Raw genomic sequence first — 26375 nt, forward strand, 5'->3', positions numbered from 1 at the left:
ACCCATCAGAAAAACAAGGTCCAGCCTCATCCACCAGAACACAGGCACCAGTCCCCTCCACCAGGAAGGCTACACAACCCACTGAAACAACCTTAGCCACTGGGGCAGATGCCAAAAACAACGGGAACTACGAACCTGCAGCCTGTGAAAAGGAGACCCCAAGCACAATAAGTTAAGCAAAATGAGAAGACAGAAAAACACACAGCAGATGAAGGAACAAGGTAAAAACCCACCAGACCAAACAAATGAAGAGAAAATAGGCAGCCTACCTGGAAAAGAATTTAGAGTAATGATAGTAGAGATGGTCCAAAATCTTGGAAACAGAATGGAGAAAATGCAAGAAACATTTAACAAGAACCTAGAAGAACTAAAGAGCAAGCAAACAATGATGAACAACACAATAAATGAAATTAAAAATTCTCTAGAAGGAATCAATAGCAGAATAACTGAGGCAGAAGAACAGATAAGTGACCTGGAAGATAAAATAGTGGAAATAACTACTGCAGGGCAGAATAAAGAAAAAAGAATGAAAAGACTTGAGGAGTGTCTCAGAGACCTCTGGGAAAACAATAAACACACCAACAGAGGGGGCAAGGTCCTGAGGTCCGCACGTGCTGCACGGCCAGACGCAGCAGGCGTGGCGGAGGATGGAGGCGGTAGAGTCCAACGCAACAGTCGGGGTTGCCCGTGAGAAGGTGGCGGTGTAGGCACACGGGCTACGTGGAGGCCGGCAGTGGTGGCCGGGCCATGGCGGGAGACCGTTTTCGTTGGGCTCCCTGAGGTGTGCTCCCTGAAGCCTCGGCGAGCCGTGACCCATGGGCTCATTGAGCAGCTGAGTGCTGTGCCACCCGGGGTGAGCCCGAGCCCAGAAGGAGCCCGGTTCTGGGGATGGGGGCTCGGCCTGGAGGCCGGAGAGTGGTGGCGACGCAGCCGCCCACGGCTTCTGTTACTGTCCGGGCAGCCATAAGCGCAAGCGGAGCAGAGGGACCTTCCGCTACTGTCACCCCGATTCTGAGACAGACGAGGATGAGCAGGAAGGGGACGGGCAGCAGCGACTCCTCAACACCCCTCGAAGGAAAAAATTGAAGAGTACGTCCAAATATATTTATCAAACATTATTTTTAAATGGTGAAAACAGTGGCATTAAGATTTGTGCTCTAGGAGAGGAGTGGAGCTTACACTAAATATATTTATGTCAATCTGGCTACTTTTCTAGTATGTTCGGTGGTTCATGGAAGGAGTCCAGCATGAATATTATTGAACTGGAGACTCCAGACCAGAATATTGATATAGAAGCAGCACTGTAGGTGGCATTTGGGTCATCGTATCGAGATGATGTCTTAATAAAGCCCAGTTCAGTTATTGCCATTTTGGCAGCAGCTTGTATGCTGCAGTTGGATGGTTTAATACAGCAGTGTGGTGAGACGATGAAGGAAACAGTTAATGTGAAAACCGTATGTGGCTATTACACATCAGCAGGGACCTATGGACTGGACTCTGTAAAGAAAAAGTGCCTTGAATGGCTTCTAAACAATCTGATGACTCACCACAATGTTGAACTTTTTAAAGAATTCAGTATAAATGTCATGAAACAACTCATTGGTTCATCTCACTTATTTGTGATGCAAGTGGAGATGGATGTATACACAGCCCTTAAAAAGTGGATGTTCCTTCAACTTGTGCCTTCTTGGAATGGTTCTTTTTTTTTTTTTTTTTTTTTTTTGCGGTACGCAGGCCTCTCACCGCTGTGGCCCCTCCCGCTACGGAGCACAGGCTCCAGACACGCAGGCTCAGCGGCCATGGCTCACGGGCCCAGCCGCTCCGCGGCATGTGGGATCCTCCCGGACCGGGGCACGAACCCGCGTCCTCTGCGTCTGCAGACAGACTCCCAACCACTGCGCCACCAGGGAAGCCCTGGAATGGATCTTTAAAACAGCTTTTGACTGAAAGAGATGTCTGGTTTTCTGAGAGGAGAAAAGATTTTGAAGGTATGACCTTCCTTGAAACTGAGCAAGGAAAACCATTTGTGTCTGTATTCAGACATTTAAGGTTACAGTATATTATCAGTGATTTGGCCTCCGCGAGAATTATTGAACAAGATTCTCTGGTACCTTCAGAATGGCTATCTTCTGTGTATAAACAGCAGTGGCTTGCTATGCTCTGGGCAGAACAAGACAGTGAGGTGGGGCCTCAAGAAATCAATAAAGAAGAGCTAGAGGGAAATAGCATGAGGTGTGGTAGAAAGCTTACCAAAGATGGTGAATACTGCTGGTGGTGGACAGGTTTTAACTTCGGCTTTGACCTGCCTGTAACTTACACCAATCGATACATCATTTTTAAACACAATACACTGAATCAGCCATGTAGTGGATCTGTCAGTTTACAACGTCGAAGGAGCACAGCATTTAGATTACGTTTGGCTTCTTTTGATAGTAGTGGAAAACTAATATGTAGTAGAACAACTGGCTATCAAATACTTACACTTAAAAAGGACCAAGAACAAGTAGTGATGAACCTGGACAGCAGGCTTCTGATCTTCCCTTTATATATCTGCTGTAACTTCCTGTATATATCGCCAGAAAAAGGAACTGAAAATAATCATCATCCAGAAAATCCAGAAAACTGAGGAGCTCATCAGTTGGAAACAGTAGCACTTTGTAAACTTTTCTGGCCAGCTTTAATTTAATGGCCCTGCAGATATTCACATCTAAGGTGACTAACAGTGACAAAGGCCTTATGAACTGTTCAGATAATACAGAAGACTATTCTTATCCTCATTACATTTCTATGCATATATAAAAAAACATTTTAAAGCCAAGAAAATATCTGTCAAACCATTTGTTATAAAGATGTCGACTCATGCTTTTTAATTTGGCATCAGTAGAAAATTGCCATAGGTAAATTTCACATTTCTCTGCAACCAAATATAGAGTTAATTTTTAGCTTGAACTTTGATCCTACCTAATGTTAGTGAACCTCAATTATCCATCTGTAAGTTTTATTTTTATTTGGCTAAAAGAATGCCAAAGGAATAATTTGGCCAATTATAAATGCTGTTTCAGTTGGTGTGTTTAAAGCTGTCCTTTAATTTTTTCAACTTCTCTTTATGATTCCTCCTCCTAGTCGAATATTCTTCCAATCTATATATGTTTTTAATCATTAAATTTTTTTTCATGGTAAAAAAAAAAAAAAACCCAACATTCGAATTATAGGGGTCCCAGAAGAAGAAGAGAAAAAGAAAGGGGCTGAGAAAATATTTGAAGACATTATAGTTGAAAACTTCCCTAATATGGGAAAGGAAACAATCAAGTCCAGGAAGCTCAGAGAGCCCCATACAGGATAAATCCAGGGAGAGACATGCCAAGACACAAATTAATCAAACGATCAAAAATTAAAGAAAAAATATTAAAAGCAGCAAGGGAAAAGAAACAAATAACATAGAGGGAATCCCCATAAGGTTAACAGCTGATCTTTCAGCAGAAACTCTGCAAGCCAGAAGGGAGTGGCAGGACATATTTAAAGTGATGAAAGGGAAAAACCTACAACAAAGATTACTCTACCCAGGAAAGATATTATTCTGATTCAACAGAGAAATTAAAACCTTTACAAACAAGCAAAAGCTAAGAGAATTCAGCACCACCAAACTAGCATTACAACACATGCTAAAGGAACTTCTCTAGGCAGGAAACACAAGAGAAGGAAAGGACCTACAATTAAAAACCCAAAACAATTTAGAAAATGGTAATAGGAACATACATATCGATAATTACCTTAAATGTAAACAGATTAAATGCTCCAACCAAAAGACATAGACTGGCAGAATGGATACAAAAACAAGATCTGTATATATGCTGTCTACAAGAGACCCACTTCAGATCTAGGGACACATAAGACTGAAAATGAGGGGAAGGAAAAAGATATTCCATGCAAATGGAAATCAAAAGAAATCTGGAGTAGCAATTCTCATATCGGACAAAATAGACTTTAAAATAAAGACTATTACAAGAGACAAAGAAGGACACTACATAATCATCAAGGGATCAATCCAAGAAGGAAATATAACAATTGTAAATATTTATGCACCCAACATAGGAGCACCTCAATACATAAGACAAATGCTAAAGATGCTTTCATGTAAAAGAATGAAATTAGAACACTCCCTAACACCGTACACAAAAATAAACTCAAAATGGATTAAAGACCTAAATGTAAGGCCAGACACTATCAAACTCTTAGAGGAAAACATAGGCAGAACACTCTATGACATAAATCACAGCAAGATCCTTTTTGACCCACCTCCTAGAAAAATGGAAATAAAAACAAAAATAAACAAATGGGACCTAATGAAACTTAGAAGCTTTTGTACAGCAAAGGAAACCATAAACAAGACGAAAAGACAACCCTCAGGATAAGAGAAAATATTTGCAAATGAAGCAACTGACAAAGGATTAATCTCCAAAATTTACAAGCAGCTCATGCAGCTCAGTATCAAAAAAAACAAACAACCCAATCCAAAAATGGGCAGAAGACCTAAATAGACATTTCTCCAAAGATGACATAGAGATGGCCAAGAAGCACATGAAAAGCTGCTCAGCATCACTAATTATTAGAGAAATGCAAATCAAAACTACAATGAGGTATCACCTCACACACCAGTCAGAATGGCCATCATCAAAAAATCTACAAACAATAAATGTTGGAAAGGGTGTGGAGAAAAGGGAACCCTCTTGCACTGTTGGTGGGAATATAAATTGATACAGCCACTGTGGAGAACAGTATGGAGGTTCCTTAAAAAACTAAAAAAAGAACTACCATATGATCCAGCAATCCCACTACTGGGCATAAACCCAGAGAAAACCGTAATTCAAAAAGAGTCATGTACCACAATGTTCACTGCAGCTCTATTTACAATAGCCAGGACATGGGAGCAACCTAAGTGCCCATAGACAGATGAATGGATAAAGAAGATGTGGCACATATATACAATGGAATATTACTCAGTCATAAAAAGAAACAAAATTGAGTTATTTATGAGGTGGATGGACCTAGAGACTGTCATACAGAGTAAAGTAAGTCAGAAAGAGAAAAACAAATACCATATGCTAACATATATGTGGAATCTTAAAAAAATAAAATAAAAAGTCATGAAGAACCCAGGGGCAGGACAGGAATAAAGATGCAGATGTAGAGAATGGACTTGAGGACACAGGGAGGGGAAAGGGTAAGCTGGGAAGAAGTGAGAGGGTGGCATTGACATATATACACTACCAAATGTAAAACAGATAGCTAGTGGGAAGCAGCCACATAGCGCAGGGAGATCAGCTCGGTGCTTTGTGACCACCTAGAGGGGTGGGATAGGGAGGGTGAGAGGGAGTCGCAGGAGGGAGGAGATAAGGGGATATATGTATATGTATAGCTGATTCACTTTGTTATAAAGCAGAAACTAACACACCATTGTAAAGCAATTATACTCCAATAAAGATGTTAAAAAACAAACAAAAAGATGCAAAAAACGGAAAGGATCACAGGGAGCCAGGACCTTGTGAAGGCGCATCGATGGAGCTTGGGAGCCAATAGCTTGATTAGAGCCCTTCATACTTCTCTCTGTTTAAACTCTCTGCCTTAACAAAAGAGCAAGCATGCAGGGGCACTGAACTGTTTTCAATGTTCTGTACATGACTCAGGCTTCTATGCTGTTCATGTGTTTTGATATAAAGTTGAATAAACCAAACTCTAGTTGTTGCCATTGTTTTTTTTTTCTGTTTTTTTTTTTTAACAACTTTATTGGAGTGCAATTGCTTTACAATGGTGTATTAGTTTCTGCTGTATTACAGAGTGAATCAGCTATATGTATACATATACCCCCCCATATCTCCTCCTTCTTGCATCTCCCTCCCACCCTCCCTATCCCACCCCTCTAGGTGGTCACCAAGTATGAAGCTGATCTCCCTGTGCTATGCAGCTGCTTCCTACTAGCTATCTATTTTACATTTGGTAGTGTATATATGTCCATGCCACTCCCTCACTTTGTCCCAGCTTACCCTTCCCCCTCCCCATGTCCTCAAGTCTATTTTCTACATCTGCGTCTTTATTCCTGTCCTGCCCCTAGGTTCTTCAGAACCTTTTTTTTTTTTTTTTAGATTCCATATAGATGTGTTAGCATACGGTATTTATTTTTCTCTTTCTGACTTATTTCATTCTGTATGACAGTCTCTAGGTCCATCCACCTCACTACAAATAACTCAATTTCGTTTCTTTTTATGGCTGAGCAATATTTCATTGTATACATGTGCCACATCTTCTTTACCCGTTCTTCTGTCTATGGACACTTAGGTTGCTTCCATGTCCTGGCTATTGTAAATAGAGCTGCAATGAACATTGTGGTACATGATTCTTTTTGAATTATGGTTTTCTCAGGGTATATGCCCAGTAGTGGGATTCCTGGGTCATATGGTAGTTCTATTTTTAGTTCTTTAAGGAACCTCCATACTGTTCTCCATAGTGGCTGTATCAATTTACATTCCCACCAACAGTGCAAGAGTGTTCCCTTTTCTCCACACCCTCTCCAGCACTTATTGTTTGTAGATTTTTTGATGATGGCCATTCTGACTGGTGTAACACACTATTGTAAAGAAATTATACTCCAATAAAGATGTTTAAAAAAATTGTGTACTGAAAATTAGAAAAAGTTTAGTAAAACATATGTTAGTGCGGCCATAGAAGAATTGGACATGAAGACATCCAAAACTGTTTCTAATGCCAAGCATCAGTGATTCTATATTCTGAAGTTAACGTCTATAGTTCTATGATAATGCAAATTTTGACTCAATGATTTAATGGACAGCACTCTTGAAAATAAAATTCAAGCAATATTATGCCTGATAGAAAGCATTTTTTAAAAGTTCTTATGGATTTTAAAAATTGTATAATTGCAAATGTTCATTAGGATATAACTGAGTAGTCCTCTTTCCCTACTTACTAGTATGTGCCAGGGTGCCATAATTATAAGAGTAATTATGAAAGGAAAATGTACTCCCTCAAAATGAAATTTATTTTATTCCTCTCAGTAAAAATACCTTGGCAAATCTATGAAAATTATTATAGATGTAGAGAAGTTCTACTTTGAGGAAAAGACATTAAAATAGGGCATGGAGAAAAAATAATCACGTAATAGATGGAAATATTACACAATACTCCATACATGAAAATGCCTGTTCTCTTTTGCACAGAAATAATAGAAGAATGCAGTAAAATCTGTTCACCATCCATGGAGGTCCAAGTGTTAGAAGATGTTTTATGTACTTTGCCTTTTTATCGTACCTCTGATTTTGGTTAGTTTATGGCTCTGCTTCAAGTTTACTTTTATAGAGATTAATGCAATTTATACAGTATATTTCATTTTATGATATACTTAACAATAAGTGGATAGGAATTAAGGCTGTGTGATATGGAGGAAAAATGTCCAGGAACTAAATACATTTTAAAAAAATGTGCTCTTTGAGTTTAATAGCATTTGAAGTATTTAAATAGCTTAAATTAAATTAGAGTTAATAGAGTTTAATTAAGGTTATAGTCAAAAAAGAAATATTCCTCTCATAAAAAAGAAAGTTATTCTGGAGTCATGGACGTTTTTTCTCTTGATTCTCCGTGAAGAAACATCTTTGGGTTATTAGGAGTCTTCACGATTACCGTGCAGTCAAAGGCTCATGAATTGACGATGTTGCGTGAGAACTAAGAAGTATTCCATTTCCACAGGTGAAATTTCTTACAGAAAACCCCAATGTAGGTATGCAGAAATTGTTAACACATCAGGCCAACCAAAATTCTACTACATTCAAACATGCAGCAAAAATGACTGACATGAAGTGGAAATGGAGAATAGCCTCTCTAGCCAAACTTGTGCATAGGGAACCTCAGAGATGCTTTTCCCTAAATCAGACAAGTGAGGACTTGTTTAGGGTTTTTTGTTTGTTTCTCATTTAAATTGTGCAATGATGGACTTAGTTCTGGCATTGGACAGTGGCCTGCTTAGTTCTGGCACTGGATGGTGGCCTGCTTCTAAAGGCAGGATCAGGAGAGGAGTTGATGAGATGGTAGGAGGCTAGCAGAGCTTCAAAAGCCAGCAGAACCTGACTGATGGCACCATCCTGGCTTCTGATAGGGCCAATCTTAATACCATCACATACACTGTCAGGGTCTCTTGGTGTTCACTAGTATTGGTATGTTTTTTCCAGATGTATGGATTGGCATATGACATATGGGTCAAATACCCATTTCCATTCCCTTAATAAATCAAATTCTAATGCTCTTAAAAAAACAAATTCTAAATATCTAAAGCAACAACATCAATTTCATTTAAGTTTATCTTTATCCTTATATAGGTAAATTCAGATTTTTTTTAATGAAAATAAACCCAAAATCAGTCTCACACACACACACACGCACACACACACACACACACACACACACACAGAACAACTTTGGGAGAGAAGAAAAGAAAACCTGCCAAATAGAAGATATAAAGACAATTCAACTACAAACTGAACTCCCTTTTTTTCCCTCTTGGCTCAGATGGAATGAAGCTGGAGTGATGTTAAGCTACGTTGTCATTTCCATGGGAAGAGTAAAGGAATGACATAAAGTTTAATCCTCTATGCATGGAGGCCAAACTACTTAGCTCTACTTTTGATTCTGGTTTGTTTATAAATGTATCTCACATTTTCTTTTGTAATCATTAGTACAGCAAATGTTGCATAGCACTTGGCACAATGCAGTTACTGAATAATGAATGAAAGAATGAGTTAATTAGTGAAAGAATATAAATTTCAGATGTCTTTACTCATTTGCTTAACTAAGATCCCAATCAAAACTGAAAGCCTCTTTTGGGTTATCCTGTGAGTATTATAAGAGAACAATTCTCTCATTTCTCAAAAGAAAAAGGACTGACTTCCTTTGAATCAACTGAAACCCCCATCATTATTCTTAAATTTTAAAACAGAGCTTTAAAAGAAGTCCTCCAATTACTTTAAAAGAAAAAAAAACACAACTTCAAGTGTGATTTTCTGGTGACTTGGGTTCTTGATATTCTTTGATTTGCTTACTTTTTCTATAAAATGAATGGTGATTAAAGTAGCTTATCATGCAAGTCACTATGAGTGGTGTAGTAAAGTATACAAAACATGAAGAAATATAATATGTTATATTTCTGATTAGCTGTGTGAATTTTGGCAAGTCATTTAGCCTATTTGGACCTTAGTTTCCTCACTGTGAAAGTTTCACTCAAGAGCTGTTGTGAGGACAAATAAGGTATGAACGTAATATAAGACATGGTATCAATGGAAGACATTTCTGCAATATTTATGTAAATCACATTTTTCAAGTTAGATCATTTAGAGAGAAAAACATATCTAGATTTAGAGATAAAAACATGTCTAGAAGAGTGGGTAAATGAAAAGAGTACTGGACTTGGTACAAGAGACGTATATTCAAGTCCCAACAGTTTTACCTTTGTAGACCAGAGCCCTTGGCCATTCTGAACCTCAGTTTCCTCATCTACAAAATGGAGGTAATAATACCTCACAGTGTGGTTGTGATCTAAGATATAGAGAAAATTAAGGAGAGACAGGAGCTAGTCTTTTCTGTGAGGAAACTACATAGTTCAGCCTCCTTCATTCCATGAAGATGAAGGGAAAGGCTGCAGGACCAAGGTGGGTTCCATCTCCCACCATGAAGAATCCAGAGCCTCCTATGAAGGCAACGTTCAGGCATGTAACAGCTATCTACTTCTGATTTTAAACTCTAGGGGTTTTCCCACTCACTTTGAGAGCCTCCACCTTGTTCCAACATCACATCCAGTCTCTTCATGGAAAAGTCATAACCAAGAGAACAGGATCACTTGGCCAGAAGGGTTCTTAGAGGTCCTTTTTTTTTTTTTTTTTTTTTTTTTTTTTTTTACGGTACGCAGGCCTCTCACTGTTGTGGCCTCTCCCGTTGCGGAGCACAGGCTCTGGACGCGCAGGCTCAGCAGCCATGGCCCACGGGCCCAGCCGCTCCGCGGCACATGGGATCCTCCCAGACCGGGGCACGAACCCTGGTCCCCTGCATCAGCAGGTGGACTCTCAACCACTGCGCCACCAGGGAAGCCCGAGGTCTTTTGATAACAGTTAAATGTTTGCTCTTTGGTGTCATCCTTCCTGGTGTCCAGTTCCAGTTCTGCAACTTACTGGGTGTGAGTGCTTGAGCGCGTTACTTGGCTTCTCTGAACCTCAATTTTCACATGCTATAAAAGAGGAATAATATCTATTCCAGTGGATTTTAAGAGGATTAAGTTAGAGAATCAAATGCCTGTAACTTGGTAAATTTTAAATAAACATTGGCTATTATTTGGGTTAATTCCTTCATTTGATGGGTACAAAGAAAATAATAACAATAAATATAAGTAATTCCTGATATAGCTCCTTGCCTTTTGAGCGTATTTTCCCATGTGTTACCTTATCTAATCCTTTTGGTGCCCCATGGAGTGGAACAGGAAACTGAAGTACAGGCAGATGATGTAATGCACCCAGGATCTCTTCCAGAGCTCTTAAGTTAGGTCTCTTTGACTCCCAGACAATACATTTTCAGTTGGATCAGGCTAACCCTAGGCAGAAGGATTAATAATAGCTACCACTCACTTTGGGTTAGGCATTGGTTGGGCCTTTACATGTGTTATCTTGTTTAAGCCTCATAACAACTTTATAGTAAAGAAAATATTAGAATCTCCATTTCAAAAAAGTTAAAAGTAACATGCACAGGGTAATTGAGCTATTAAGTACTGGAGCCAAGTTTGAACCCAACCAATTTCATGTTTTATCATTAAACTAAACTGTCTCCTGATAGAAAGCTATGCTGGAGCAGTGTTCAAGAAAGAATGTGTCTTTATCCAGCATTATGAGAAGTGAGGGAGAACACGGATTAATAGCAATATGCCAAGACCTTCATATAAGATCTACCGTGTTAAGCACTTTACCTGTGTTATCTTCATAGCTACCTCAAAAGGTATATGTTATTACTCCCACTGAAACAGACTCAGAGAAATTATCCTTCACTTAAAATTACAAGGCTAATGGCAAAGCTAAGATTTAAACCCAGATGTGAGAGTGAAGCTCTTGACCTTTCTATGACAATGACACTGTAGGCCTTTAAAACATAGGTGAATTTAGACATCATCTCCACTGGTTCTCACCCTGTGCCTATGAGCAAAACTGAGGCTGTAGGAGCCCATGTTTTCCTCGCAGTTAGAACTTGTGACAGAAGTCAGCTTGCCCGACTCCTAACCCGGTGATCTTTCTAGCTCACCAGGAAGTATAAATGTGACCTCTGTCCTGGGGAACTCATACTCTAGGTGGAGAAACACAATCAGAAAGCAACACATGTTAACATGTAATCAGAGGCTGCAACCTGTGCAGAAGAGGCATGTTTTCTAAAAGTTACAGAGACACTGGGTCAGGGAGGACAGAAGAGATAAGTGTGCAGACTCTCCAGTTAAGACACATAAGAATCACCCCTGAGGAGCCAACTTAAATGCAGATTCCCAGGCTGGGAACAGAAAGTCTGAAAAACAACAGTCTACATTGTTCAATAAATAGCTCTGATTCCGAAGCATATGCTCTAATTCCCTGCTCTGAGAAATAGGAAACTTGTGAGTATGTTGAAAGAGCAGTAAAAACATAAGATTGGGTGTAGAAGATAAGAGCAGATTGAAGAGCATTTGGGAAAACCAAGGTAAAACAATGCACATTTGATATAATAAAGAGGGGAGCTTTGGAGAAGGGGAGTCAAGATGAGTGAGGGCTCCATGAAGAATGGAGTGAAGCAGTGAGTTCATGGGATGAGGAATAAAAGGTAGGAAGATGAAGGGGTGTGTTTTAGAAGCATTTCAAATGGCAAATCCATAGAACGGGCAGCTGGTCAGATGCAGGGCATAAAGCAGACGGACTGTACGAGCACCTGGACAGAGGAGAAGTAGCGGGTCTGGCTATGGATGTGCACACCTACGCATGGCTAAATGCTAATAAATACCACTTTAGTCGTACACTGTGACAAAGTTAAAAATTCTTCCTGAAACATATAGTCATAAAAGATATAAAGTGCTCCTTTCAGCAATTCCTATGTGAAAAAGGAGGCCAAACCTCACATTCCTCATAGAGTCCTGAAAAGAACCCTTTTAAAAGGACACAAATTAGAAAATGTTTTGCTGATACTTGATCTCCCCCAAACCGGGAGGCACTCGGTTTGGCTCGGAAAATGTTGATTATTTAACTCTTCTTCAGCAGTTTTCTTCATATCTCTTCATTTTTGCCCAAAGACAGAACAGTGAAAAACTAATACTGGATATTCAGGAAACTATCTTCAGAAAAATCTTAAAATGCTCAACCAGCATCTTTTTTAATCCTTTTTGCAGTTAGAAGAAAGATGAGGCACTAAAATTGGATATCAAGGAGTTCTAGTCTGGAATGGGTAATCTTGCCCAAAAAAGAGAAAAAAAATCAATAAGATAAGAATACAACTCAATTTCAGTTAAACCAGATAAACCACAAATAACTCTAAGAACTTTCTAATTGTTTTTTTGTTATAACTAAAGGATCCAGGTCTTTGAAGTTTTTTCCATTAACACTTGAAAATAGAAGCAGGACACTACGGTCTACATCAGTGGTTCCCAACCTTTTTGACATCAGGGACCGGTTTCATGGAAGACAATTTTTCCTGAGGTGGGGGGAGGGGGGAGGGGGGATAGTTCAGGCAGTAATGTGAGAGATGGGGAGCGATGGGGAGCGGCAGATGAAGCTTAGCTCGCTCGCCTGCAGCTCACCTCCTGCCATGCAGCTGGCTACCATCCGAGGCCCAGGGGTTGGGGACTCCTGGTCCATATCATGTTTAAGATGCATGCGATCTAAAATGAAAACCTGAGACTCAAAGACTAACCAAGTAAGTGACAGTATGTGTACATTTTCTTAACAGCTCATACATTATCACTGAGCACTGCAGAGACACTGAAGGGGTTGGGTAAAAAAAGGAGGGCATTATAATTCAACTACAAAGTCTAGTTCACTAGCTAGAGCATTAGTAAATGTCAATGGATCAGCTTTGTTAATCTGTGAACTTTGTACTTTTAAATTTTTGCTTTATACATGATCGTTGATATAACCTAAGTTTTTCAATTTGAGGACTCCAGGTCCCATAGTTTAAAGAGGAAAGAAATCATCTGCTCTTATTTAGACAGTTTATTTCAGTAAAACAACAGGGATCTTTTGGTTGTTTCTGCCTCCATCCCCCCGCCAAAATATACTAATGTTACCGAGCCTAAGCTCGTACTGCTTGCCGCACAACAGGCCAATAATCGAGAGACGAGCTGTTGGGGCAGGGAATAATGACTTTATTCGGAAAGCCAGCAAACCAAGAAGCTGGTGGACTCGTGTCCCAAAGAACCATCTTGCCTGAGTTAGGATTCAGGCCTCTTTTATACTAAAAGGGGAGGGAGTAGAGTCAAACACTTCCTAGTTCCCATCAGCCTCCAGAGGGTATGTGTTAATTTCTTCCTCCCTGCAGTCATTCATGGGTGGGCCTGGTCAGGATGTTTCCTGTGAGCCAAAGGTATTTTAGCTTAATGCTCATTACCTGGGAAGCAGGGCTCCCAGAGATGGGCCATTATGTATAAGTTAAGCTTATAGGCAACAGCCCTCTAGTGATTAACCTGTTATAGAATACAAAAGGTTCTTCCCTATTACACAGAGAGTCCACCATCAAGGAATTCTGATTATTATAGCAAATGTTATTAGATGAACCAGTCATTCTGGGCTCACATGAACAGAATTTGGAGTATTTCTATGCTAAAACAAATCTGATCATTGGAAATATTTCAATACTTTATTTAACTTGTGGTCATTCTCATTTATTCATTTATTTCTTATTAAACTGAGTACCTATTATAAAACAGGTACTGCTAGGGGTCAGAAAAAGGATAGTTGAAATATGTGGGAAGGTGGGATTATAAAAATGAAGAGCTCACAGTCAAGTGAGAGAGAGTTGATTATGCAAATAGCTAGAATTTAATGTGAGAAACACCATAATGGATAAATACCAAATGCTGTGGCTACACAGAAATATGAGGGGGAAGGTTTCATTTGAACCCAGTCTAAAAGAATAAATAACAACTAAGTAAAAGGGAGTGACATTCAGGGCAAGGCATTCTTGGCAGGTAACAAGCTATGAAAATGCTAAGATATATGAAAAGAGAGACTGTGTTGGCGGGGCCATGAGTATGTCTATGTGGTAAAACAAAGGGAATCTTAGGATGTCCAGATCTTAGAGAGGATCTTAGGAGGACGATGATAGGAAAACACAATCTAGCCAGATTGTGAAGGAGGTTATATGACATATCCTATAATAAAGTGGGAGCTGTTGGCAGTTTTTACATAGGGGGAGCTCCATATAACGTTTGGATCTTAGAGAATTTCCATCTTTGTCAGAAGGATGGATTGCAGTGTGGAGATGACTCAGTGTAGAGAGAAAGCTGGCAAAGGTGTGGACAAGGATATGGGGTGGATAGAAGGAGGCATACTGAACACCACTGGCGAAGGGGAGAGGTAGGGTGAGGATAAAGATGTGGTTTCCCACTTGGGCTGCTGGTAGGCAGTTTTTTGTGTACCAGTTAAGCTATGGGATAAAGCCTACCATATTATATGATCTCAAGGACTACCTTAAGTGTCTACTAAGACTTAAGTGTCCAGAGAATATTTCCACACTTAGCTTTCTTATTTATCCAGGACCCCAGGAAGTGAATGTGGTATCCATTTACTGTCTGCATCATGGAAGAGGACACATGTTCCACAGCCACTGATGCCATTTGGTGGAGGACAGGGTGGGCACCAGGATGCAGCTGGAGATTCATAGATTTCTAGGCTGCATATAGTACATTCCCATCTTTGTCCAGGTGAGTGATTATCCCCAGGAGGAATTCAGGTCAGTTCTATTGTTAAGAGAGGCCATGAAAGTCAGGGTTTGGGGAGGTACAGAACTCATGGCTATGGAAGACGTGATAGAACACAGGAAGTCAACTGCTGTAAGACGCTTGATCCCTGAGGAGTGAAATGGTTATCTGAGGGATCATTTTCTATGGCCCACCACTTCCTATATACGTCATCACTCAGAATATGCAATTTGGTGGGCATATAAAACCAAGTACATAAATGACTACTATCACAGAGTTAGGAAAACTGTTTAAGGGAAGTTCAGAGTACCACAGTGCTCAGAGGAGGGTAAAGAATACCCAATTAGTGAACCAGAAAATAATATATGGAAGTAAGAGCATGAAGCTTTGAACAATAGCTTAAAATTCAATGAATTTTAGAGAGATTAGAGAGGAAGAGCATCCCCGTCAGAAAGAATAGCATGTTCACAGGCTCAGAGAAGGAAAATGCTTGGGTTTTTAAGGAACAGCAAGTAACAGGGAGGATTGGAAAACAGACATAGGAAGAGAGAAGATCTTGGCAAGGTTGGGGTTGGAGAAATGTACATGATGGGAACAAAATATTAAAAACAGAAGGCACATAATTGGTAATCTGTATTCTGGAGTCCCCTGTGCCCAAGCTTCTCAATCTTTATGATAGAAGAATACCTTCCTCTCTCTTTTTCACCATAAGCAATTATGAATTTTCACTCTGTTCCTAAAAGGTGAAAAGAAACCCAGGATATTATTATGAACCTGAATAATAATAGCTCATGTTTATTGTGCTAGGCATTGAGATAATAGATTATCTAATTTAAATAACACAACAACACTCTGAGGCAAGTGGTATTATTATTCATATTTTACAGGTGAGAAAACTAAAGTTTAGTGATGTCAGCTTTCCAAGGTCACAAAGATAACACGCGGGGAAACCAGAATTGAAACACTAAATGCAAAACTCAAGGAAAGGATTTGTCCATGTGCTCTAGATATATGATCTCTATAAGCGCTTGCAAGTAAGTCAAGTTATACAAATAACCAAGTTTACCATTTTTGTAAAAAAAAAAAAAAAAGTAAATCAACTGAAAATAAACATCTTATTCTGCTAGCAGCTCAGAGGAACGTTTCCCATCCTTTCAATCAATCACAGCTTTCTGACGGTCCTCACCATCAGGATCAGTGTAGCATAATACTGAAAAATTCCTGCCATAGCCCAAAGGTCCCAAATGACCTTGGAAGATCAGATAATCCCTCTACTAAATGCCATCATCAAAAAATCATTACCTTTTCCCCTCAGAAACAAACTACCAACACTGGGAGAAAATGAAAGCAAGACACTGATCATAAAAAGAATTTTCTTGAAAATGTCACTACTTTGCAATGGTTTTACTTTTCTTCCATACATGTAAGAGGAAAAATATGCAGGATTACACGTATGCTGTCTTACCATGTCTCAAATGACTCCAAGAAAGAGTCATACTTCAAAATAGAGGGAGTATTTCTATGTAAAACCCACATAATGATAATTATGATCTTTTCCTTAGTTTTATAAAGCCAGCCCACCTCAGTGAATTCCTACATCCCAGATGGAAACTGAATCAGCTAAACAAAAAGAATAAAAGGTGGAGATGGGGCACTAAATAAAATACCTTCTCCAAATTCTCCAGAATTCACCCATATGGAATATTTGAATTAAGCATTGAATACAGGAGCTTCTGAGGGAAATTCTCACTATTAGAGAAGCAGTAGACAAGGAAGCAAGAAGTGGTACCAATTGCCTCCCACTTCCTCTACATTTTCCAACTTTAATCCCAAGGAAGAATGCACCAAACTTCTTATTCTTTCCTGGAACGATAGAATCTCTACAGTGCCCCTGAAAGCAGTGATCCTGATAAGCAAAATGCCATTAAGCCTGAAAGCAGCAGTTTTATGGACAACATTTAAATTATTTCCATGCGCCCTCTGCTCACGCAGGATCAATCACCGTGATTGGTGTATTATAATTTCCCCTGACTAAATTGGTCTCTCTCTTTTGCTTTTTCCCCCAAGGAACTCAATTTGCCAGCAAGGAGCCTTTCCTGCCGCCCTCTATTTTTTTTTTTTCTTTTCATATTAACTATAATACAAAGGACTAAAGTCAAACCCAAACTCAGAGATTCTCATTGTTAACCACTGGCAGACATTTTGAAAAGCTCCGAGCATATTTTATCCTACATTTCCATACATTTTTGTGTTAATTTCCAAGTCCAAGTTTTGGGACAAAAAAGCTCTTAGTATTAACGAGGAAACAACTTAGAGGGCAATAAAATTTAAGTTTACCAATTATTATTCTATTTCTGATACAATGTTTAACATTTCAGATATTAGTCTTTAAACATAATTAAAAGAAAAGTGAACTTTAGAACCAGGTGCATTTTTTAATGTACTTGATATAGGAAATGGTAAAGGGGGAAGATGTTATTTAAATTCTAGTTCTGAAGCACATCTTTCCCGTAATTGTCATAGGAAATTGGAAAATTATACCAACTATCCCTTGATCCTAGACACTGTTTCACCAATAAATTTTTGCTTTCGTTTCATAATTTCCTTTAATATTTGTACATCTTAAAGGCAATGGCCAAGTCTCTGTATTAAACAAAATGTATACGCCGTCAATGCCCCAGAATCTCTATGAATGAAGGTAATTAACTACAGAGGGGCAATATGAAAAGAAGATCCCCACCCCTTTCAAAAGTATCTCTATTTCCACGGTTTCATAGAATGCCATTTGCCGTGTTATTCAAATCAAGTTGAAACATAAATGTGCTTAAGAGGTCATGTTCTGGCACTTCTCAAATTTTTCTGCGAGGCATCGCTGTTGAGGAGGAGACTGAAGAGTGAATACATACAGCCTGGCTTTGGAGGGCAGCTCCCAAAGCAACCCACTTCCAAACTTGGAATTTCTTTGAAATCTTGTGATATAGTTTTAAAATGCACGCAAATTGTGCCTACCGCTGCCTAAGGTATCTGTTTGATTTAATATGAAGATTAAAGTACTTATCTGGATCTACTGAGGCATGCTTACCTTTAAGCCATGAACGGTCATGAGCTGTGAAGACGGGATCAGCAATGAGAGATGAAGTGCCTCAACTCTGGCGAGGAGTTGCTGCTCCAATGCGACTATAGGTCTACGAGGAAAATGATGCCATAAGAAAGAAACAAGTGGCTAGAAGGAAAGCTTAAAGGGAAACAAAGTCAAACTTACTTCACGATTTGCTTAGGGTCAAAGAATGATGCTTAATAATTACAATGACTTGATTTAGAAAAACATGCTATTAGAAAATGAATGGAAAAAGACAAGGAATTAAACTGTTCTTGTAGCATAAAAAGAAGAGGTAATTTCTCATTTAGTTGCACGCTTTAAAAACGTAAAACTAAAGATTTTTAGTTTCTTGCTATATAGTAAAATAAAGTTACATAGCAAATCTCATTTTAATAAGATGTCTTTAATTACATGAGACTTAGCAGAATGTAGGGATAATTGTTTTGATGACATAGTTTATTAACAAAAGAAAAATTATGACATGCTAGTAGCATAAAGGAAGCTATATGCCATCATCCTTTAGGATCTAAATATTATTTGAATGGATTTATTTATTTATTTATTTATTTATTTTGCAGTATGTGGGCCTCTCACTGTTGTGGCCTCTCCCGTTTGCGGAGCACAGGCTCCGGACGCGCAGGCTCAGTGGCCATGGCTCACGGGCCCAGCCGCTCCGTGCATGTGGGATCTTCCCTGACTGGGGCACGAACCCGTGTCCCCTGCATCGGCAGGCGGACTCTCAACCACTGCGCCACCAGGGAAGCCCGGAAGTATTATTTTTAATTAAAATTCAGTGAAAACATATAAGATTTGTATTAAAGTGATATTATAGTGCTATCTTCAGGGGATAAAAATTTGAGTTTAAATATTATCCCAAAGTCAGGTCTCTTTTGGTTGAGATTATACACTATCATATATCTCTGAGATTCATACCTTTATATCATTAAGTTATATCTTATCAAAAAATATTTAATGAGATCAGTGCTTGCTGAGAATATACACTCTGGATGCTGCCTGATTATGCTAACGATTTGAAACACAGATTTTTAACCATACAAAGTAGAGCTGAAAATCTGAACATATATTCAATTGGAGCAATCAAACTTTTCTGGTTTCTCAGCCTCAACCTAATAGCTATGAGTAGTTGATTGCTTTTTTAAACTCTTTATTGTATAAGTGTTCACATATATACAACAGATAAATCCCCATGTACTGTCAACTTTAACAATTTTTCTGCAATCTTGTTTCTTCCATCCAACCCACTGTTTTGTTTTGTTTTTATGGTTTGTTGTTGTTGTTGGAGTATTTTACAGCAAATCCCAGACATCATGCTGTATTACCCATAAATACTTCAATGTGTATTGACTCTATAAAATCTCCGTTGCCATTATAATGCAGTCCTTTAATGTCTTACTTTATTATGTCTCCTAGTAAATTTGTCAGTTGAATTTTACTGAATAGAGTGTATATGATTTAGTATCTCAATACTATTATTTCAGTGTAAATATTTAGTCTGGTCATACCTATACCATCTAAGTCTAATATTTTAATTGAATTTGGTAAATTCAGTTATGAACTGCACTAAAGGGCTTTTTTTGTTTTGCTTTTTTTTGCAATATTAAATAGTCAAACCAGTAAAAACCACTTGTGGTTTTACTATCTGAAAAGTAAGCATCTGAATGTGTATATACTGGACCAAATCAACCACATCATAGTCAAGTTATATAGATGCCAGATTATGAAATCCTTAGAATAGCTGATTACTATTTAAGCAATTAGATTATGTCAAGATCAACTTCAAACCAATAAAACACAGAGGCAGTAAGAGTGTGGAAAGAGAACTTTGGAATCCACACAAGCCTAGGTTCCAACCTCTACTCTGCTACTTAATTAATGCCTTTGTTAACTTCAGCTAGTTAGTATTCTGAGTCTCAATAACCTCATCTGTATTATGGGGATAAAAATGCCATTGTAACTGTCAGAAAACTTGTTTGAATTCAATGTATGTAAAGCATCTGCTATATGATAAATAAAACTCCTTCCTTAATAGCTTCCCAGTCAATAGTCAACAATGAGATGGAAACAACCTAAAAATTATCCTCAGTTCATATGTCTTTTAAAATCTTGTAGATTATTTCAAATACTAACTGTCCCATATAACTAACAATTAATAGATGGCACTCATTCAAAAATACATAATAATTTTTAAAATGTTTTCACTAGATAGATGTATGAATTTATTTGTTTCTCTCATGTTGGATAATACAGTAAAGAAAGATAATTAGCAATCTCAACTTTACTTGGAATTAGTTGGTATGAAATAAAACTCCTCATTTGTATTTTTCTCAGGTAAAGTACTTCAATGAGACATGTACTTTGGGGATCAAGAACTTTTTGAAGTGGTTATTATTAATCTTTAAATTCACAAATGAAGAAACCAAGATGCAAGGACACAATAAGGGTCAGAATAGAAACTTAGACTGTTGCCCAAAACTAAACACATTCCAGTAACTCATCTCTCCTCTACTTAATTGAGGATAGTTTGAAAAGCATTTTATTTCCCCCCACAAAAGTAGGAGAATACATTATCATGTATTTGGCTATGGTACTATTTTACTATACAATATTGGAATATCAAAACTAAATCCTGATGTAGCTATGTGACAATGACCTTGTGAAGATAGCATACATACACGCATGCAAAAGCCCACCTGTTCTAATAATCCTACTATGCTTTTGCGGCTCCCTGAAACTCTCTTTGTTGATGAAGATGCTTTTTCATGCAGCAAGGTTGAGGGTTATTGATCTATAAAAGTCTTTATGATTCAGCTGCTGTGGAACTGTCTAGTGTCTGCGTCTCCGGAGTGTGATTTTCCACTGACACCAAGTTGATTCTTGGAAATTTACATGCTGTTATCCGTTTGACAATAAATTGCTGTGTAAATCCTTTATGTGATACACATGCAGGGCACTTTTTAATAATAAGCTATATATCTTAATGGCTAATCTGTCTTTTTTCTTTTTCTTTTTTTGGGGGGGTGGAGAGGGGGGTTGCTTTTGAAACCTGGCCTTAATCTGCTACAGAGGTCACTTATAAACCGAGCGCATAGGTTCTGCGTGAAGCAAGCAAGTTGTTTTAGCTTCAGACTTCACCCCAAAGTAATCATTGCATTGAGTTGCTTACCTGAGAAACTGACAAGATTCAGTTATTAATGATTTCTTTCTAAACGAGAAAACACATTTTAGGGCACAAGCGCCAAAACCAGACGGCCTGGTTGGAAACCTAGTTCCTCCATTTACTGGCTCTGAGATCTTGGGCAAGATGCCTAATTCTCTGTGCTTTCGGTTCCTCAGATGTGACACAAGGAAATATGTAAAACTGTTCCTACACCATATTGTTGTGAGGATAAAATGAGTCAAAAACACTGGAAGTTCTTGAAGAGCACCTGATACATAATAGTTCTCAATAAATATGAATCATTGCTATCATGAACATATATAAAAGATCTGTCACATTATAAGTGCTAGATGCTTTCAAATATTTTAATCAATTTCATAGTAATATTAAAATACATGTTTTTCCCCCTGTTATGCTAATAAATAAACTAAGACTCAGAGAGGTTACCTAACTTGCCTAAACTCACAGAGCTGGTAAGTGACTGAACTGAAGGTCGACTTGAAGAGCAAAGAGAACAGCAGGTGCACCCTGGAGACCCAAAGGTCAGCCCTCCAGAAGTCAGCTGACAGTATGCCATGTACTCACATTTCTCCAAAGGTTAGGGATTTTTTTTAAAGTCATTTTCTATACCAGCTAATATCAATATTGTAGTTTACTTTAAATGCAACTACAATAACTGCTAACTAATCTGACAATGAAAATATTCTAATGCATGTGTGGTTTTGCCAGTAGGGGCTGGCAGATGTAAGCAGGTAGATGGGCCACAGAACTTTCCTGGAGGGAAAATAAACTCACTAAGCAATGAGTTTAAAGTCAAGTTCTCTCCTCATATTCTTGGAGATGCCATTCCTCCTACTTGCCTGTGCTACTCCTTCCCACATTCTTGCACATGGCTGGCTCTTTTTCATTCTTAAGCTCTAAGCTGAAATTCTCTCAGAAGAATGTCCTCTGACCAACCTATATGATCTCTCTATTACTCTTCATATCCCCACCCTCTTCATGCTGCTGGAAGCCCTTGTCAGAATCTTCACGTTAATCATATATTTACTTGCTTGTCGAATACTTCCCTGTTTATAGATCATGAGGAAATGGACTGTAGTAAATATTCAATAAATAAATGCATCAATGACCCACAAATATTTCGATTTCATCTCACATGTCTCAATATTCTGGTCTTAAAAATATGACTTCTAGTGTCCAAATGTAATACTTTGTTTATGTAACTCTTTGTTTTTTTGATATACCACTAGAGCTTTAAAAAAATCACAATACTTAAGTATATAGCATTATAACTCACTTTAAAAATAAACCCCTAAATTAACCCTCCATTTTATATATTATTATATAAAAGTGGATTAACTCTTTTTTACTCCATTAATGTAAAATATGTATTACAAATGACACGTTACAAAGTGTACATTGTAAAATGAGGACAATAACAGAACTGAATTCACAGCAGAGTTAGGATGATTAGATCATGCGTGGTAAGCACTTAGAATGAGGGCCAGCACATAGTAGCACTTGCGTAATTTACTGTTATTTTTTAAATGATGATGAAGATAGGTTTTCATGACCTTAGCATTGTCATTGCTTGGCATGTTTTAATAATGGTAAAAAAAATCACCATTGCTACCCAACACTGTTTGGCATAAAATAGGTAGCCCATAACTATTCATTGTTTTCTGCAAGAGGCACAGCTCAATTTAAGAAAATGTATAATATTAAATGTTAATAGTACAATTATTTTAATCAGAGAAAGATTACTCATCCTGTGAACATTATACACAGTTTTTGTTTTGTTTTGATTTTTTTTAAAATTATACCTTCCACAATTGGATACAATTCCTTTTGTAGAATGGTGACAACTGGACAGAAACATCAGTGTTGAGTACTGGGGCGGTGGGGAGATAGCGTCGTGAACTAGCAGGCACACAACGTTTTTTAAAGAGGTATAGATCCTTTCAAGCGGACAGAGCATCACACAAATTATAATATAAATGAACAGAAAATGTGTTTCAATGTACCAAACTCTGATTGACATCAGCTTTTCAAGGACATATCAATTGGGTCAAGCAGCATGACACCTGCTGTTTAAGGAGTCAATACGTTGTGGAAGATGAAGGGCTGTGGTGATGATTTGAGCCACAGGAAGTGAAAAAACGATTAGTCCTTATATCCCCCAATCTCCTCTCAGAGAACACAAAGGGAGTCTTTAAAGAAAGAATGGTTTGGGCAAGCAGTACTAAACAATCACTTCTCTTACTGTGTAATCTTAACATTAATTGCAAAATCTATGTACTCTTCAGGTGTGGTGCATACAGGGGTTGGAAAACTTTTCTAAAAAGAGCCAGATGGAAAATATGTTAGGCTCTAGGGGCCATAAAGTCTCTTCCACAACTACTCAATCCTGCCATTGCAATAAAAAAGCAGCCACAGAGAATACATAAATGAAGGAGTGTGGTTGTGATACAATGAAACTTTATTTATACAACACTAGTGGGCCAGAATTCACCTGCAGGCTTGACTTCTGGGCTAGGGAATTAGCAAAACTAATGTTTCTTGAGTCATTGCCATATGTTCAGTCCACTAGAATATCTTTCACTTCCAAAATCTTTTTTGTTACTTTACACTCTGAGGTCACTTTCCTTACACATTGTGAAGATTAAATGAGATAATCCATGTTAAATGTCTGGGACAAAGTATCCAAAACAATTTAGCTCAATACATGTAGACCTGAAAGCTCGAATGAATTCTAGTTCTGCTACTTATTACTGTGTGGCCTTGGACAAGGTGCTTAACTTCTCTATACCTCAATCCCTTATGAAATGAGATAATAACTACTTATTTCATAGGTTATTGAGAGAAAGTGAAAGAAGATGGATATAAATTGTTTAGAACAGTGCCTAGCACATGCTAAGGATTATATGAATGTCAACGATTATTATCATTATTACAGGTTCACAACTCTCAGGCACACTAAATACTGTTTTCTCCATTTAACTGAAAATCAGGAAGAGCAGCATTAGAATGTTACATTAAAGAATTAATTCTAGGAGAGCCAGGAAAGACAGAGACCAGGATGGGCTAGTTAGTTGCTCTAGGTGGTTAGTTGCTGGAGTTAGTTGGGGTTAAATTATGCAGAATGTTAAATAAGGCAAATATTTTGGACTTCATCTCCCAAAGAAGAGAGGAGTTGCCTAGGGAAATTGCTACTCTGGATCTGAATCTGATGAATGATGAATAGTCAGTTGGTGAAGCTGACAAGACTTTTAAAAACCATGTACAAAAGATTTCAGAAAATAAGAATTAAAAAAGAGAGGGGGGGCTTCCCTGGTGGCGCAGTGGTTGGGAGTCTGCCTGCCGATGCAGGGGACGCGGGTTCGTGCCCCGGTCTGGGAGGATCCCGCGTGCCGCGGAGCGGCTGGGCCCGTGAGCCATGGCCGCTGGGCCTGCGCGTCTGGAGCCTGTCCTCCGCGGCGGGAGGGGCCACAGCGGTGAGAGGCCCGCGTAACGCATAAAAAAAAAAAAAAAAAAAAGAGAGGGCCCCAGAGTCTCATGCACTCCAAGTATCACGAGTACAATACTGACTGTTTTGCATGAATTTCTGCACATGGAACCTGACTGGTTTTCACCAGAGCTCCTATTGTCCTCCAGTTTACCTGGAATAGAGTGGAGAGGGGGCAGGGAAGAAGGGCTCAAAGCCAAAAACTAAAATCAGCTTTCTCCTAGAATGTAAGGACTGCAACAAGAAGCTAAAGCCAAAAATGACCTAATTTTCTCACACAAGATTATAGACACTAAATCCATTGTAGCAAATACACAAGGGAATGGACAAGAAGGAGTAGGGTTATTCACATAAAGAGACAAACATCAAAGTGAAAGTCTAGGGCTTCCCTGGTGGCGCAGTGGTTGGGAGTCCGCCTGCCGATGCAGGGGACACGGGTTCGTGCCCTGGTCCGGGAAGATCCCACAATGCCGCGGAGCGGCTGGGCCCGTGAGCCATGGCCGCTGAGCCTGTGCGTTCGGAGCCCGTGCCCCGCAATGGGAGAGACCACAACAGTGAGAGACCCGCATACCGCAAAAAAAAAGAAAAAGTGAAAGTTTAAGGTATATCCATTTGTAATGGGCCAAACGAACAGCCGTCTGTCTACATTTTACTCCAATGACACACGATAGTCCAGGACTATGTTTTTAAACGCAACCTCAAATTGATAATGGTAGGATCAGCAGAAGGCCAAAATGCACTAGAGTTCTAGATGACCAATAAACATCACTGGAGTAGTTGGCCCTGAGGTCCAGGTACACGTAGGAGTTTAGTTTAGATCTTATTTATCTAGAGCAGTGCCATCCAAAAGAGATATACTGCAACTCACGTGTGTAATTTAAGATTTTCTAGTACTCATCTTTTTAAAAGTAAAAAAAAGAAATTTTAAGGATGTATTTTATTTAACCCAACACATCCAAAATATTATTTCAGCATGAAATCAATATAATAAATTAATGAGATATTTTAGATTCTTTTCTTCACAATCCATGGTATATTTTACACTTATAGCACATCTTAATCCAGATGCTAAGTTTTCACTGGTAATATCTGATCCATATTTAGATTTTAAAAGCGTACAGCTGGGAAACTAAACTTACAAACCCAAGTTGTTCCCAATATATATACAAGTTTTCCAGCAGTTGAATTGAATATTAGTTTTTAAGCCTAAATTTATAATTAAGTAGAATTAAATGAAATTAAATTTGTATTCCTCAGTCACATTGTGACATGTCAAGTGCTTCATAGCCGCGTGTAGCTAATGGCTACCATATTGAACAGCTCAGAAAACTAGAACTGGTTAGGGTTGGCCCTGGACACGCTCTCTAAAGGAAGAATACCGATTGTCTGAGGGAAAGAAATGCTTGAGAGATTGAATGTCCTTAGGATTTAGAGTCCTGTTCTTCAACCATTCAGTTGTATCATATTTTACCTGTGTTTATATCACAGTATTTAGTCTTTCCTGTAACAGTGTGCTTTAAGTTGTAATTCTATCAAAATTGAAGGCAAAGAACTATCTTTTATAATTATTTTATAATATTTACAATGCTTACCATAGTGCATAAACATCATGATAAAGAAACAA

At 38.5% G+C, this 26375-nt stretch overlaps 1 pseudogene; it reads left to right on the plus strand.

The window, feature by feature from the left end:
• Nucleotides 1–716: 716 nt before the first annotated feature.
• Nucleotides 717–2626, plus strand: LOC116760835 (annotated as a pseudogene).
• Nucleotides 2627–26375: the final 23749 nt, after the last annotated feature.

The sequence above is a fragment of the Phocoena sinus genome, chromosome 10 (genome assembly GCF_008692025.1).
Source record: "Phocoena sinus isolate mPhoSin1 chromosome 10, mPhoSin1.pri, whole genome shotgun sequence".
Taxonomy (NCBI): domain Eukaryota; kingdom Metazoa; phylum Chordata; class Mammalia; order Artiodactyla; family Phocoenidae; genus Phocoena; species Phocoena sinus.